The following is a 6472-nucleotide window of genomic DNA, read 5'->3' on the forward strand; positions in this document are numbered from 1 at the left end:
ATATATATATATATATATATATATATATATATATACACACACACACACACTCACAAATATATGATATACATTTTTTTTTTTTTTAATAAACCATTTTTCACAATCTGTGGGCTTGAATTTTCTTTTAATGTCATACTGATTAATAATCAATGTTTTGGAAAAAGAAGTATCTCATATATTGATGTTAAATATAAGGTTATATGGTTACATTCACATTTAGCTATAAAAATAATTATAGTTTGATGTCAGTACCCAATAATAGATGCAATTGGTATAGTTGATGCAGGCATGGATGTGTGGTTAATAAGCTTGCTTTGCAACCATATGGTTTTGGGTTCAGTCCTACTTGCAGCACCTTAGACAAGTGTTTTCTATAACCCTGAGTTAACCAGTGTCTTGTGACTGAATTTGGTAATTGGAAACTGTGTGGAGGACATCATTATATATATATAATATAAATTGAAGTTGGCCGAGCGTTGTATTCTTTCTTGTCTTGAGGTTCACGGCCAAACAGCTGGGTGGATTCGCGTGAAAAATGGCACACATGTGGAGACGGGTGCATAGATTGGAACGCACTAATTTTTTCCCTAGCCCCCATACTTACAGAGAAAATCGATTAAAACAACCTGAGTGCGTGCATGTTTGTGTGTCACTGAAGCCATTCATACATACATACATAATAAATAAATAAACTAAATGATAAATTTCATTTATCTCTCTCTCTCATATACACATACACCATCAACATTACTCTGTCGCACGCACCCCATCAAACATACACACACACAGACATATGCACGCACATCAATTCTCCCCTCTCACCACAACTTCAAAAGAAGTTCAGTCATAAAACTCACCATGTATCTTCATTCAACTTCAAAAGATTGCCTTCCCTTTTCACTTGTTTGGCCATTGGTTGACAGATAAAAGAAACCAACTCCTGCTAAAAATACACACACAAACTGACATTTCATGTTTTTCAGTTTCTCTATGATTACACACGTGTCGAAAACACTAGCTCATTTTAATCTTCAACAGGTATGTATCAATTTCTATAATATAAATTGTTTTTCTATAAGCGTATAACAATTACTTATTCCATACTTCACTTTTCTTAAATTGGATATGTCTGCTATTAATTCTTACACACAATTTTCCCGTTCATTCTTACAGCTTAATTTTCTGTTAAAGCAATTCTTAACATAATATGCAGAATTCTCACATTAATACAGTAGGGTGTTTTGAGGGAGATTTGGCTGCTATGTCTACCAGGTTTACCTACCATGTAGAGGTCTGAACTTATTTTTCATTCACAGATTTGCTTTTCAAATGTTATTCTGCCACTAACACCAGTTGCTTTCTCTCTCACATACACACACACACATACGCACATCCATTTCATATATCTTTCAATTTCTGCTCTCTGCAAATAAAATTTTTACGGATAAAACTGCTTACAAAAATTGTGATTAATGTATAATTTCTTTCTATGTTCATAATTAAATAAATCTTTTAATGATTAGACAGACGTTCAATAGAACAGCTCTCACAAACAGACTACATACAAATTCTTTCTTCACAACTCCTGAAGTCATTTTCTGAGGCTCCAATCGAAACGGGACACGAAATGATCAGGTTGAGAAACGCTGTTATAGATTATGTCTAACCGAAAACAATCACAGCCACATCATCCAAACAGACCAGGTGAAACCGGGTTTAGCTGCTAGTATATATATATATATATATATATATATACATACACACACACACACACACACACACATACAACATACATTTCTCTGTGTGTGTGTATTTTGTCCAAAGTTTGTCAACCAGTGTTTGTTTATGTCCCTGTAACTTAGCAGTTCAGCAAATAGGAAAAAAAATACCAAACTTAATATAAGAACTGGGGTTGATTTCTTCGACAAAACCCTTCAAGATGGTGCCCCAGCATGGCTGCATTCCACTGATTGAAACAAGTAAAAGAAAGATGAAAGATGTCAATTAAGCTTTCAACATATGTAGAGAAAATAGTTGTAACCACAATCTATCACTACTAAACAATGTAGCTCAGAATAAAATGAGAGAAAATGAAGAATCAACACATTATAAAATTATAGCTTTAAGCTGCTTGATATATCTTTCTGAATTTGATTTATTTTTATGTCAGTATTGATAAGTAAGGTAGTGGCAATATTCTACAGCTACTTTATGTGAATTACTATAACTTCAGTAATGCTTATCCCATTCCTATCCCTATTGCTTTCATAGCTCTGATTATGAATTTAAATTTGTGAGTAATATTTGAGTGTCAAATAAGGTTGTGAGTTGGCAGAATTGTTAGCACACCACACAAAATGCTTAATGGCATTTTGTCCATCTTTATGTTCTGCATTCAAATTATGCTGATGTCATCTTTGCCTTTCATCCTTTCAGGGGTCGATAGAGTAAGTACCAGTTGTGCACTGGGGTTGATGTAATCACCTTCCCTAGTGACTCAAAATTGCTGGCCTTGTGCCAAATTTGAAACTAATATATGAGTGCTAAATGTAAATTTCCTACTATATATAATACAATCCATTGTTTTCTGTATATCATTTTAGCAGGTTACCCAAACCAAAACCACTTTTTCTCTCCAAGTATTCCTGTCTTCCATGACACTGCTGAGGTCTTCTATTTATAACTCAACATCACAAAAAGAGTTGATCAATGTATGTCATTCTGTGTTGTCCAGCATGAGAATTTCCATGGCTCAGGATCCACAGAAAGAGCTCATTCACTAATTCATGTTCACTTCAATAGCAGTGACCAGTATATCTTACCCTGGCATCGGCCATGTTTGGATGGTGCTTTTTACGTGCCACCAGCACAGGGAGCCAGTCAAGTGGCACTAACATTGATCCATGCTTGAATGGTGCTTATTATGTGCCACCAGCACAGGTGCCAGGCACTGGTATCAGCCACGACTACGATTTCAATTTTGCTTGACTCAACAGTTCTTCTCAAGCACAGCATTTCGCCTGTGAAACGACATGTCTTTTTCAATGGATATCACTTCCAAGATAAGTGATATGATACAAAGTAATAGAGAATTTATGATAAATTTGTTCTCTTTCATTATCTTCAATGTATGATTTACGTTGATTTATTATCATTGTTTCAGAAGATAACAAACCATGTCAGCATTTATAGAGTGTGTGTTCGTCAGAATTATAAGCAAGTCTGTAAAGCTAAAAGGGATCTTTCTGAATTGGTGGGCACCACTTTTCATTTATGTTTTATGTAGAGTTTTTGGTAACGAAACACTTTCAAACTTCGTATACTTGTATATTTTGTGTTATAGAACAGATAAAATTTTTTGTATTTGAAGTTATTTCATGTAAAAAATTGTCGTATTTCGGTAATTTCAACCAATCACTGACGTCTATTGAGGTGAAAACAATTACTGCTGTGAATTGTGAACACCACACATTGTGCGGTGTAATGGGATCTTTTCCCTTGAATAAAATTAGTGCCGTTGTTTGTCAACAACAACTGTAGCGGTACTGTTATTTATAACATCGTTCGTGCGTTTGTACTGGTTTTAGCTTTAGGGTTTGGGTTTTAGAGTTAGGGTTATTATTTTTGCCATAACCTAACTCATAACCCTAACCCTAAAACCCGAACCCTAAACATTTACTAGGGAATAACGATATATAATTACCAGGGAATAACGATCTTGACACCGGCAAAAATTATTGTTTACAAAAACAGCAGTAACTGTATTCAGCTGAATAGACGTCGGTGATTGATTGAAATTACAGAAATACGACAACTTTAATATGAAATAACTTGCAATATAGAAATTTTTGTTAAGAAGGCTAAGAGAAAAAGATGTTTTATATGACACATTCTACCAGTATCCCAAGTTTGAAAGTGTTTCGTTAAGAAAACAAGTGGTGTCCGTCAATTCAGAAAGATCCGCCAGAAGCATTAAAACTCTTGGAAAAATGTTGTTGAAACAGTGCATAGCTACTGCTTTGATTTTATCACTTGTTCAAGTATGCTAATTAACAAGTATTTTTTTTTTTTTGCTTCCTTCCAGATGTAAGTTTGGTTTGTATTAAACACGAACTACCAAGAATAATTTTAGGTACCTACTAGTAACATTTAATAAATTTTGTTTTATATATTTTAACTCATTTTAACCCCATATTTCTCTTTTTTTAATCAGACCAACAAATAAAATGAGCATGGGAACAAAATCATTAAAATTATAATTTATGCTGCGTCAGAAAGGAAAATGGTCGGTCAATAAAATGAGGAAATACCAAAGCAGATAATTTGACAATAAAATTTGTTTGTAGCCAGGCTAATTAAAACTTGTATGATCTTTCAAGATCTTGTTGGTATTCATAGACTGAGAGTATACCCTGTTGCTGTCTGAAAGTAATATTTCCTATTCAATATGCAGCTAGTGTTTAAAATATGACAGCCTTTAACATGTTTTTAAGAAGGCAAGGAATTTCTAATAAATTTTTAAAATTCATATGTATGTATGTTAGTGAAATAATAGCAGTGTTCATCATCAACATCATTTAACATCTATTTTCCAAGCTGGCATGGGTTGGACGGTTTGACTGAGGTCTGGTGAGCCAGTGGCTGCACCAGGCTCCAATTTGATCTGGCAATGTTTCTATAGCTGGATGCCCTTCCTAATGCCAACTACTCTGTCATGTATGCACACTGACATTACACATCCAGCAGAGCATACTAGCTTCATTTCTTTCAAGCCTACGCATGTCCTCAGCAGTCATGGCCCATGTTTCACTGCTATGTAGCATGGCAGTTCGCACACATGCATCATATAGTCTACCTTTCATCCTGAGCAAGAGACCCTTAGTTGCCAGCAGAGATAGTAACTCCCTGAACTTTGCACAGGCTATTCTTATTCTGTCAAATTCAATAATTTGTTGAATACTTGATATTATTTTCTAACTCTACTGTCTGATTCCCCTAAGAACTGAAATCTTTCTTCAACCCTTTAGCATTCAAACCAGCCATATCTGGCCAAAATATTCTACCTGTTTTATACTCAAACTGGCCAAATCTGGCTCCTCTTACCAACCCTACAATATCCTTTCCTACTCTAGGAACAAGGCCCGAAATTTTGGGGGAGGGGGCCAGTCGATTAGATCAACACCAGTACGCAACTGGTACTTAATTTATTGACCTTGAGAGGCAAAGTCGACCACGTTGGAATTTGAACTCAGAATGTAAAGACAGATGAAATACCACTAAACATTTCGCCTGGTGTGCTAACATTTTTGCCAGCTCACCACCTTATCAACCCTATGATATTATTCTAAAAATTAACCATTACCTCATCAAAATCTCAAAATAATGAGATAATGCATAATTAATTGAAAACAATATGAATAAGTAAGCATTACTTATGATGAAATAATTTGAAGGCTAAAGGGTTAAATTTTCTGTGCACGTTCTGTAGCATTTTTGGAGAAAATTTAACTGCTGATCAATAAGTTGTCATCATCATTGTTTAACAGTCCTTTTTCCATGCTGGCATGGGTTGGAGGGTTTGACAGGAACCAACAAGCCAGAGGACTGTGCCAAGCTCCAACGTCTGCTTTGATATGATTTCTACAGCTAAATGCTCTTCCTAATGCCAGCCTCATTACAGCGTACTGGGTGCTTTTTCATGACACCAGCACTAGTAAGGTCATCAAGTGCTAGTGAGATAAGACAGTGGGGTAAAGTATTGAAGGAGGCGAAAATATGATAGAGGGACAGGAACAGGTGCCTTACTGAAGATGAAGAAATTAATTCATGGCTTCCTCAGCTGGAAAGAGAGACAGAGAGAGTGTACCCTCAAGGTAGAAGGTGAACATGGTAGAGAGGAACAGAAAGGGCCAGTGAGTGGGTAGGTAAGTTTGTAAGAGTATGGAAAATATGTAACAGATGATTATAGATGGAGATAGTGAATAACAGTTATATCTGGACTGGGGCTTCCATAAACTATCCTTTGACCTAAAAATCATTTCCTCAATTATCTTTTAGCAATGTTCATACAGGATCAAGAAATCATTTAAGTGTTCATTCCCAATGAACTGGGATTTTAGGAAGTATTGAAACATATTCTACACTTACATCCTCATACATCATTTACATAGATTTTGGTTCTGGTATCTTTTAAAATTTCTCATAAAACATGGAAAAAAAGTTGAAATACCTACACAAGCATGAGCATAACATATTTCATTTATTACTTAATTAACTTTTGTTATTCAGAAATTATGGAACTAGTTCAAGAATGCAATGTTTGAAGATTTCCTCCAAATGGGGAAAACTATATAATGCCAGCTTTTCAACCACTTCAGCTGTTGAGTATTATAGGAGACCATTCATTGAGAAGTTAATATTGTTGATAAAAAACAATATATATTTGTGTATTGTATATTAAATGATAGATACT

This window comes from Octopus bimaculoides, chromosome 1, assembly GCF_001194135.2.
Source record: "Octopus bimaculoides isolate UCB-OBI-ISO-001 chromosome 1, ASM119413v2, whole genome shotgun sequence".
Taxonomy (NCBI): Eukaryota; Metazoa; Mollusca; class Cephalopoda; order Octopoda; family Octopodidae; genus Octopus; species Octopus bimaculoides.